Source organism: Anarrhichthys ocellatus, unplaced genomic scaffold, assembly GCF_004355925.1.
Source record: "Anarrhichthys ocellatus isolate YVR2014 unplaced genomic scaffold, GSC_Weel_1.0 scaffold117, whole genome shotgun sequence".
NCBI classification, from domain to species: Eukaryota; Metazoa; Chordata; class Actinopteri; order Perciformes; family Anarhichadidae; genus Anarrhichthys; species Anarrhichthys ocellatus.
The window spans coordinates 455,482-467,675 of record NW_022280147.1 but is presented as its reverse complement, the minus strand read 5'-3'; positions in this window follow the sequence as shown (position 1 = coordinate 467,675).

The window sequence follows — 12,194 nt, the reverse complement described above, 5'->3', positions numbered from 1 at the left end:
ACTGCGGTCATGTGGTCCGTCATCCGCGGAACCTCGGTCACGTCAGCCGGCACTTGAAATGTAATGCTCGTCTATTCGTGGTGCTACGGTACGGGTGCTTGGATAGCCCAAAAAGCCCAGAAATAGACCTATATGTCATTAATAATTTGCCCAATTTGATATAACAAGTCAAAAACAACGTCATTTTGTACATTAAGTGAAATCCAACAACAATAAAATCTGAAATTACACTGCTATGTAATCTTTAATTGAAAAAGGGTTCGAAAATTATAATATTACCTAATAATAATCTTTGATCTCTAAAAAAAACATTTCCTTCATTGGTTAGCTAAAATTTCCATTAGAGTTCTGTTCATGATGACCCCATATATCTCCATGTCAAATGTAATGTCATTTTACTGTACAATTTTTGAGAAAATGAAAGGCAAAGTCAGCTCAAATGACATTTTGATATTCATAATTTCCCTATATTTTATATTTTATTAAAATTAATCCTTATGTCAATATTTCACTTGATTGTGAGGACCCTCACTATGTACATGAATAATTTCATGAGATATTATTGTACAGCTTTTGAGAAAATTTGATGTAAATTCAGCTCAAATGACATTTTGATATTCATAATTTCCCTATATTTGACATTTTATAAAAATGAATCCTTAAGAGGTTATGTCAATATTTAACTGGATTCTTGTTTATGAGGACCCTCACTATGTACATTAATAATCTCATGAAATATTACTGTACAGTTTTTGAGAAAATTAAAGGTAAAGTCAGCTCAAATGACATGATATTCATAATGTCCTCATATTCTAACTGTTAAATAATGATATGATAAGATAATCCTTTATACCTTTTTCAACAGTTCCTTAAGAGGTTGTAGTAATGCCATGTCATTTTACTGTATGTCTAATGTTTTGATTGTCTATATTGAAAATCTAGACATTAAGCTCAGTAAAAGCCTTGGTCTTTTGTGTCATTTTGGACATATATAGCTTTACCTCCTTAGTGTGGTGGTGATCAAAGGCATTGTTCTAAAACTAATGTATTTGGATTCGGATTCAGTTGGAACACATGCGCATTAATTGTTTTATAATTGTCAAGTTTCAAAGAAAAACTTTTAATGATAAAAACACAACATGAAATGCAAAACATATCTCACCACCCTCTTCACACAGACAGATATAGCAAGGGGGCATATAAAAAGAGACAAAAAACATAACAAATACTGTATGTGGATTTAATTGTTGCACAAACAGCATTTCCAGTCATCGTTTTTTATTTTTAAAAGCAGGGATATTTCCATCTGCAGGCTATCGGCATGGAACCACCTGTTACAGCTGTCACACTGAGGCCATGTCCACATTACTCCGTTTTTACTCCGTTTTTGCTACGTTTACACTGAGCGGCCACACTACGCCGGAGTTTTGGAGCACCCTAAACGGAGGAGTCTGAAAACTCCCCCGAGGTTGGAGGTATTTGAAAACTCCGGGGTTTTGGTTGCGTGGACGGTCGGAAACGGATGTGTGTTAGAAAAAATGAGCCCACACCCGTGCTCACTACTGGATTGGTTATTAGCAGCCATGACGTCTCCGTCCCTGATTCGTCACACTCACTATCACATGACCCCGGAAGAAAACAAACAGCCAGGGCGACCAGTAATTCATTTCAACATGGATAACTAATTTCAAGCGTTGCTGCTAGCACAACAGCTAGCAGCAGCTAGTAGCTGTTGTGCAGTAAAAGTCTGCATTTTTGTGGAGGAAGCAGCTGTTATTGGGGTGATTAGCGAGCGCCGTGACCAGCGGCGTCATCAGCCCTATTATGTGGCCAAGCCAGTTAGCCGTAAATGCTATTCAGAGCTACGCGTTACAACAACAGTTAGTGCCTCGTTGTTTTTAGATTCTAATGAGAAGACACGCTGCTTCGTTTTACTTCTTCCGTTTGATAGCCTTGAGAGACCTTAGTCTGTAAGTATGTCTGTATGAAGCATGAAAAGATGTACGAAGATATATTATATTCGCTAATGCTAATCGCGGTTAGCATTTCCCCATTGGCGGTAATGTTAAAATTAGCTTAGAAGCTAGCTACTCGGACATGTTACATGATGTTCAGAGCTAGAGTTGTGCCCTAAAAGATGGAGCAATTCCCCCATGCCATAAATAATTGATAGAGGGCGAAGATGCTGTCCCTGTTTTTCTGCTGGGTGACCCAGCTTATCCCCTGATGCCATATCTCATGAAGGAATACCCCAATGGCGGAGCTACACCACAGGAGCAATAAATGCTATTCAGAGCTAGGAGTGACAAACAGACAACAACACAGAGGAAACGAGTGATCGACGTGTGTTGCCCACATTTATGGACCCATAATTTAGTAAACGTTTACGTGTAAGTGTTGATTTTAAAGTAAAGTTGATGTGAGAGCGAGAGAGCCGCAGCGCTGTAACTACGTCTGAAAAATAAAACTTCTAAACCTTTCCACGAAACTGTGTCTGTTTGAGTTTATAGAGGAAGATCTTAAGTATCAAATACAACCTTTCATTATTAAAGACTACTTTATTACTCTGTGGTATTTTGTTTAACTAAGCAAGCAATCCACTTCCTGTTTACACCATCATGCGCATGCCCAGTGTACGTTAATGGTCACGTGCTGTCCGCCTTCGAAGGCTGCCTTGTGGATGCAGATCAACTCGAGAATGATGCTGAAACTCCAGTGTGGACAGAGATCGTTTCTATTTGACAAATCTGCTTCCAAGTAGAAACGGAGTAGTATGGATGTAGCATTAGTTTTAGAAAGACAGACTTCAAACAGGAATTCACCCCAAAAGCAAACTAAATTAAATTTGAAATTGTTTTCATCATTTAATCAAATGGGACATTGTAACTGTCATGGTCACAGCTTGTACAATGTTATTTTGATTGATTGACAATCAACAATAGGACAGGTCCTATTTAATCTGAATTTGCCAGCTGCCATGGTGCAAGAAGAGCGAGACGGAATTCTCGCAATTTTGAAAACCAACTTCTTTTGAAGATGAACAGGACATTTTTCAGTTTCAAGTAATGACTGGGTTGTTACTTTCGGTGCTGCTTTAGTATTGATCATGTTTTGATATTTGAGTCATTTTGTGGATGATCAGATGGAGTTATGATGGTAGCAGTCGCCCAATTGCAGATTCAGCTTGAGCAAAACCTTTGCCCATTGTGTTCAAATCAGGCCCATAGGAGTTTACAAGGCAGGTGTCCTTTCTCAAAACACTGACCTGATGCATCAAGTGGATATTTTTTGCTGAACACAATATTATGCATTTGCCCTCTACATCCTCTAGTCGGAATGAGCATACTTATAAACGCACTGTTACAACTCCTTCATAGTGTCATATTGCTTTTCGGAGAATTATGATGATAAGTTCATAGTAGATGCAAAAGTATACTTATGTACAATATATTATGTTGAACATTGTTGCTCCTGGATGGATCACAGCCAACCCAATTATTTTCAACACAACTCCATGTCCTTGGTCATGGTGGCCACAGCACTTAAAAGAATAAACTTCATAATTCTCAAAATTCTGACCCTTTGCTTTTTTATTAACCGCATTTACTTGTACTTTTACTTTCAATACTTAAGTACATTTAATATCAGAAAATTACTTTTGATACTTAAGTGCAATAAATATCAGATACTTTAAGACTTTTACTCAAGTAGTATTCTAATAGGTGACTTTTACTGGAATAATTTTCCAGTAAGGTATCTTTACTTTTACTGAAGTATGGCTTTTGGGTACTTTATATACCACTGGCAAAACACATGCGTTTATAAATGGAAACATAATATTGTGAACCAGGTCTCAGTCTTTGACAAAAAATAACATGGAAATAAATAACGGTTATTTGTATTTAATTTTTTGCACAGTGGACAATCTTTCAAAGGGAACAGCTCTTATCTTGGGGTTTGAGGTGATACTGTGTCACTGAAAATAAAAAATGTTTTAATATTTTGTCAACCAAAATATGCGTCACATCCTATTACGTCGCTGTCAGGTGCTTTTCCCTGCAGGTGGCTAATCATGATTTGCAGACCCCTGCCCCGCCCTCGGTAAACTATCAATGGATAAATCCAAAAAAAGAAACGGAGGAAAATAGAGATTTTAATTCTGCGTGGACGTATTCATTTGCTTTCACTACCAACGATGCTGGCTTACCTGTATGCTTGATACGTGGCGAGAAATTTGCAAACAACAAAAAATGTGATGTTGAAAGTCACTTCCAGAACAAGCACACACCATATGCTGAAGTGTCACGCTGGAGATGAGAGAAAAAGAGCGATTTCTCAACTGCTGCAGCAAACTCTCCTCTTCACAAGAGTTTGATATTGTCTAACAGGTAAAATAGCAATAAAATGTCAAGAGTTGTCTTTATTCTTGTTCTATATTTTCATAAATACAACAAACTATAGTTTTTGTATATATAATATAAATATATATAAAACTTTATAAGCTGTGATATCAAATATCTTTTGCGGCTCCAGAAAAATTTTATTTGGTGGAAAATAGCTCTTTGGATAGTAAAGGTTGCCGACCCCTGATCTAGTGGGATCAACTGAAACACCAGGTATTGCAGGAAAAAGGCAAAATGAATGCGGCCTTTACTATAATTTTGACAATTTTGTACCAATATTCGATGGGCTGGATTAAAAAGCCCAACGGTCCGTATATGGCCCGCGGGCCGTAGTTTGCCCATGCCTGCACTAGAGTCTAATTGGTTGGAAGATCTGGGGGAATAGCATGAACATCCTGCATGTCACACCTACATGGATCCTCATTGACAGGTGCTTCTCTGCACATATGTCCACACATTTGTTTTTTATTTTTGTTTCAAACACAAAGTTTATGTTCATACATTTGTCAAAGCTACAATCATGGACGCATCAAATAATGTGTCAATTATGTACAGGCTCAGGGGCTGTCAGTGTCAGGGGAACCATCTGGCCTTCACCGACAAAATGTCATTTAAAGAGATGTGAACCAAAAGAGACTCAAAATGCCGAGGAGGAAACACAAAACTAGTACAAAAAGGGGCAAAACATCCACAAAGAGACACAAAAAAACTACAAAGAGACTAAAACAAGTACAAAGAGACACTCAATTACTACAAAGAGATGCAGCACAACAAGCTATAAACACAACATGGACATATTGTCTTATTTTACAGTTGATATGGTCCTTATTTGCACAACCAGCAGATACAGAACAACACAAGCATTTACTTAGAGTTGTGTTTCTGGACATTTAATGAATGCAAGTCAGCACAATAGTCAGCTACAAACATGGCTGATAAGAGCAGTGAGAATTAACTAAAACAGTACAGTTGTGTGCCAAAAAAAGCTATAACCTAAAAGACACTAAAACGCTCTGTAGAGAAGCAAGAGGAAACAATTTAAAATCTGAACGTGGAATCAATAATCAATGCTCTCAAATTAAATCAACAATAGGAAAAAAGCACCATATTTCTTCCCCTGCGTTATGTGCCATGTGGTGTGTCAGATTTACCTTTTCTATACAAACAGAACCACTAAAGCTAGTTGTCTCTTTTATGAGTAATCATGTGTGACTTCAGACCTGACTTGTGCCGAAATCTTTTATCACACACTGAGCAGCTGAAAGGTTTCTCTCCTGTGTGCGTTCTCATGTGTCTCTGTAAATTTGAACTCTGGTTAAAAGAGTTCTGACAAACTGATCAGCTGAAAGGTTTCTCTCCTGTGTGGATTCTCATGTGTTCCTGTAAATTTGAACGCTGGTTAAATGTTTTCTCACACTCAGAGCATCTAAATAGTTTCTCACCAGCACTACGTCTTGAATTACTGACATGGACTTCATCAGGTTTCACAGAGTTTAAACCTGACTGAGGTTCTCTGATCTCCTTCCAATCATCACTGTCATCAGTGTCAGAAGAGTCTACAGTCTTCTCATCAGTATCTGGTTCTGGATGTCTATCTGGATCTGAGTTCCTGTCTGGTTCTGGTCCTCCACAGTCCTCTCCATCAGCATCTGTTTCCATCTGTTCAGTTTGTCTTTGATGAAGCTGTGAGGATTGAGCTTCCTCTTCATCATCTTCAGTCTTCACAGGAGTGAATGAGAACTTGACATCAGCCTCCTCCAGCCCTTGAAGCTGCTCTCCCTCCTGACTGGTCCAGAGTTCCTCCTGTTCCTCTTTAATGTGTGGGGGTTCTGTGTCCTCCTGTTCCTCTTTAATGTGTGGGGGTTCTGTGTCCTCCTGTTCCTCTTTAATGTGTGTGGGTTCTGTGTCCTCCTGTTCCTCTTTAATGTGTGGGGGTTCTGGGTCCTCCTGTTCATCTTTAATGTGTGGGGGTTCTGTGTTCTCCTGTTCCTCTTTAATGTGTGGGGGTTCTGGGTCCTCCTGGTCCAGACTGGAGCTCCACTCCTGCTGCTCAGGGGGAACCTCTTCTTGAACCACCAACAGCTGCTGGACATCTGCAGGAAAACAGTAAACACACACAGAGACGTTACAAAGAAATATTAGTATTGAGCAAATAGTCTCCTGTAGATACACTTTTATTTCCTGCTATCATTCCCTCTTACACTCCCTGTGCACAGTTACCAAACAGACATGCCGACACAAATTGTAAAGACACAATGCACCAGCAGCAATGAGGTCATCAATAGTTTCAGGAACCTAGAGGTCAAGGTTGAACCCCCCGACCCCCTCCTACACACACACACACACACACACACACACACACGATTGTTTGTTGCTTTTAGGAAGTATGATTGTAATTGTTTGTTTGTTGATGTATATTATTGATTTATGATCAGTATTGTTCATATAAACTGTTATATTTTAGGGAGCAGTGTTCTGTGATGATTTTGTACATTAGTGTTGTGATAACAGCTGGATGTTATAGTCAGTGCTCGGATTCAAACCTTCACTGCCATACGCTGCACCCCCTTTCCATTGTAGCAATGGACCCAGATAATATAATGTTTAATAAACTCTGATGTGACCATGAACATATGAATCATTTTAGAATTCAACAAGCTGCAAAATCCACGTGGTGTTATCACGTGGATCAGAGAACAACGTGTAAATATCTTCTGTCATAAAGAAGCTGAGAGAATAAACTGAACCAACCTGCTCTGTGTAATAGCATGCAGGGGGCGTGACACACACAAATGGAATATGTGTGCCATTAGCAATGTTGTGAGTTGTTGTGGTCATGTACATTTACTCAAGAACTGTACTTAAGTACAATTTTCAGGTATTTACATTTTACGCTAATTGGAGGTAGTAAATATGCTCTGAATTCTGTATAGAGCCCCTTTAAAGCAGTAGGACACAGCCATCAAGCCCCACAGGAGGACGCCGGGCTTTGAAGCTAATCTCACAGTGGCCAAACTGTGGAATTACAACTTCTAGGTCTGTCACGTGATGCCCCAAAATACTTCTCCCCATATACTTCGAATGGAAAAGAGACCCCTGTAAAACAGCAAATCATTTTTAGAGCACCTTTTGAACTACTTTTACTTTTGGTCTTAAGTATATTTTCCTGCTAATATTTGAGAACGATTTTGAATGCAGGATTTTTACTTGTGCAAGAGTATTTCTACACTGGTAATACTACTTTGAGTAAAGTAAAATATTGGAGTACTTCTTCCACCACTGGCTGACTGCTTTTGGGTGTAGTCTCCGGTTTCCTCAGATGTTACACTATTTACAAGGCCCTGTGCGTGAGTGCGTCACCCACACAGGTGGTTTCACTTACTTTGGAAGAATAGTGCTCTTCTCGGGAGTGTGCAGAGTGTGTTTGCGGGACACCTTCCTCACTCTCCTGCTATCTGTGTTGCATCAGTTACGCCTTCATCATTGTTACTGGTGCATGGGGTTTGGTGGCCAGCATAGCTCTGCCCAGCAAAATTAAACAGCCGAAATATTGTTTTAGAGTGTTACTGTACTGTTATTTTACTGACTTTAAACAATTAATTACAGGAATTATTTATTTCTTTAACTTATTTTTCCACTGACTGACTGTCAAACTAGTAAACAAAAGACATTTCTATGGCATTCTTTCTCTGCATGCATTTGTTCATGTTCAACCTGAGCCAACCAACAATGATAGCAATCATAACAATGATAGCAATCATATCACATTCATACAGTGTTGTGGTATACAACTGTTTAAGGGACAGTTCAGCCCAAAATTATTTTTTTTTTTGTTATCTCACCTGTAGTGCCATTTGTCAATCCAGATTGTGTTGTTGTGAGTTGCTTAGTGTGGATGACCATATCACCACGCAGAAGGTGAGCATCACCTAGCTCCACCGAGCTAGCTAACATTCCAACATAGCTGAGGAGGACGCCATTAATGTTTACGTCTCACACTGTCACGACCAAGAGCCTTTGTCCATGAGTAGATGCTTCCTTCTGCACGGTGATACGGTTGACAGGTGGAGTTTGGTAGAAAGAAAATAGTTCCTACATGAAGCCGCTCACAACAAGGTTTGTACATTATCTTAGGTCATGATCCCTGGAAAGAGACATTACTGTAGTGTAGACTGTAGTTTTTCAAATGTATTTTTCGGCACTTTGAACACACAAGCAGAATGTCATATTGTCTATTATATTAAAGAGAAAGCAGTGATCTCTACAGCCGATATCTACACTAAGCAACTCACACCAAAACAATCTACTGATAAACAGCACTACAGGTAAGAGAAAAAATATGTTTATTTTTTATTTTGGGGTAAACTGTTCCTTTGAAAAAATATGTTTTACTTGTTAACGCACTGGGATTGGATCAGTTCTTGGTATCAGCCGATATGCAAGTTTAGGTATCTGTATTGGGAAGGAAACAGTTGGTAACAATTTTTTGTGGGTTTGTCGATAAGAGTGTCATCTTTGACATCACACAGTCATTTCATCCTTTGTTAATATCAAAATATCGATTTGTGCAGCTTTAAAGTTCTCCATGATAGAAATACTTTTAGAATGGGGGCACTGCATTGCATGAGTCACTTTGGTGGTAATCTTGGGGTACATGACAATATTCTCACATGTACTGATTTAAACCAGTCCCCTCTGGTCAAGAATTATGGCATCAGGTGATATATGACCATCCATTTCTCTTCAGAGAAACCTTGTAAAAGGCCATTTCACTGTGATGATTTGGAGACAATTTAGCCTTGGGCTCATTCCTGATAACCCTCTCTAGTCTCACACGTTAGGAACATGCTATAACAAGGTAGCACTGTGCGCCGCAGTGACTAAGAGGGCTTCTCCTTTGAGGGTATATTTACTCTTCTATGAGGAGTATTTTTTTTAACCACACTTGAATGTGTTCATCTAAACATCTGGCATTTGATAATGAAGTCACTCCTTTACTGCAATTAGCTTGTGATTCACTCTCCCTATAGGGTTTTATTACAGCAGCCTGGTATATTGTCCTGGTCCTTCATACTTACTAATTCAGCCCAGGCAGGGAATACTGTGCTCAATGTGTTTTTGTTCATCTCGTTGTGAGTACCTTTGTTTGTGGATAACAATGCCTTTGCCAGATGTTGGAGAACAATGGCAAATAGTCTAATTGTTTGACTTGTCCAGACTCATGTTAGTTCTGATGAGGAAAAGCATCAGAGAAGAATGTTTTTAATGTGAACATAGTTATACCAGACTTGGCCAACAAACATACTGCAGTTGTGGATAGGCCTGTTTGTAAATGCTACATGTATGCTCGACATTTGAGTGTTCAGCACATTTCCGCACAAGAACATACTGCAGTGTGAGTGAGTGCTTGAGGTTATATCCCCCGTGTGGACTGTTAATGGGAAAGCCAATGGAGTGGGAACTACATAAGTGTAGTCTGAGGGTGTTATGCTACATAGGACACCTAACAAACCACCTAACAGTATAATTGGAAATGAGGCTAAAAGTGCAATAACCTGGAATAGAGTCTAACTTGACATTACATTACATTACATTACAGTCATTTAGCAGGCGCTTTTATCCAAAGCGACTTACAATAAGTGTATTCAACATCGGTATTCAAGAGAACTGCTAGTCACCAGAAGTCATAAGTGCATCTCCTTTGTTAAACAAGCATCTAAGAGCATAAACCAGAGCAAAAGTACAGTGCAGAAACAAACGAATACAATAAGTGCAACACACTAATACGAATACAATAAGTGCAGCAAACTAGTATGAATACAATAAGTGCTAAGTGGAAGGCTCAGGGCAGTACTTCTTGAAGAGGTGAGTTTTCAGCCTGTGCCGAAAGATGGGCAGCGACTCTGCGGGGGGGGGTTGGAGGAATGAAGAGAAAGTTTTGAAGAGGATTTTTTAGGATTGGCAGCAGAAGTTAGGATTTTAGAGCAGAAGAAAGCAGCTTTAGCAGTAGATAGAGAGGAGGAAAAAGTGGAAAGAAGAGATTGGAAGTTAAGAAGGTCCTCCGGGAGTTTGCCTTCTCTCCATTTACGCTCAGCCTCTCTTAGGGTCCGTCTATCAGTACGCTCTGAGTCCGACAGCCATGGGGCAGGTGGGGTTGGCCGTGCAGGCCTGGAGGTGAAGGGACAGAGGTTGTCCAAAGAAGAGGAAAGAGTGCCAAGGAGAAGATCAGTAGCAATATCAGGGGATAGGAGAGAGAAGGATTCTGGGTCTGGGAGAGCAGAGGTAACAGAAGAGGAAAGATCAGCGGGGGAGAGGGAGCTGAGATGACTACGGGTAGAAACCATGTGTGTAGGTGGCGGAAGTACGGGGGGAGAGGAGAGGGAGAGGGAGTAAGACATGAAATAGTGGTCAGAGAGCTGGAGGGGAGTGACGGAGAGGTTAGCAGTAGAACAATGTCTAGTGAAGATAAAGGTAAAGGTCAAAGGAGGAGAGGAAGGAAAGAAGAGGTTCTAACTTATCAGTCTGGATGTTGAAGTCGCCGAGCAGGATGAGTGCGGAGCCATTGTCGTGGAAGTGTGAGACTAATGTGTCTAGCTCCTCCAGGAACTCATCAAGAAGGCCTGGTGGGCGATACACAACAGCAATGGTGAGATTGACTGGATAAATGACAGTAACAGCATGAAATTCGAAAGAGGACGGGGAGAACGGTGGAACAGAGACAATAGAATATTTCCATTTTGGGGAAATTAGCAGGCCAGTACCACCACCTCGCAGCTCTGGGAGTGTGAGAGAAAGAGTACACTTCTGACAGAGCTGCGGGTGTGGTGGTGTTTTCTGGTGTGATCCAGGTCTCAGTTAGAGCAAGAAGGTTGAGGGAGAGCAAGGAAGCGTAGCCTGAGATGAACTCAGCTTTCGGCACTGCCGACTGGCAATTCCAGAGCCCCCCTGCCACCACTTGCTCGCCATGAGCTGAGCGAGTAGGATAGATGAGGTTAGTGGGGTCACGGCACCTGGGAGTGACCCAATGTCTACGTGACCACCGGGCAGAGGAACGGACAGAAATAGGATGCAAACACATGGTAGACAAATAGAAATGCCGTAAGTACACGTTCGAGAAGTCTTGAAAAAGTCGGCTTGAAAAAGTCGCCCTGTTGCCTTTGTTCGCCCTAGCCTTCGTTTGCCTGACGCTTGAAAGCTGACGCTTCCAACCTCCAGAAGTGACATGTGTTTTTGTTGCCTTTAAACAGTCCGTTTATCCCCAGTCTCTTATGCTGGTTGGCACAGTGTGAGCATATGAGCCAAGCTTGGGGTGGAAGTTAGACCCAACAGAAAACAAAGTAAGGTATAGAATTGTCTGTCCATTCTCTCATACTGTATCTGTCATATTCCAACGGTGTGCTTTGTCGTAACAAACTGTGCTCATTTGTATTTCCACAAGATCTTCAGTGTCATAGTAAACTGGCTCTGTGCGGGGTCAGAGAAAGTGCCGTACAGTATTTAATTGTTATTTTCAGTTGTAGCCCCCATGTAATGTTGAAGTCTTTTAGAATTTCACTCTTACATTCCTGTTGTTCCCTTCATCTGACAGACATGCTCTGTCCGTGCTATTGCAGCTCTAATAAAGTGTAAATTTACTGTCAAAGTCAACTTAACCCTGTTAAACCACATTCCATTAGTTTAAAGGAGCTCTGTACAGAGTTCAGAGCACATCTATGGTTGAAGGATAGCCTCCACACAGCTCTCAACATGGTGTTGCCAAAAAGTCGCCAGTTAACAGGGTCGCATGACAAA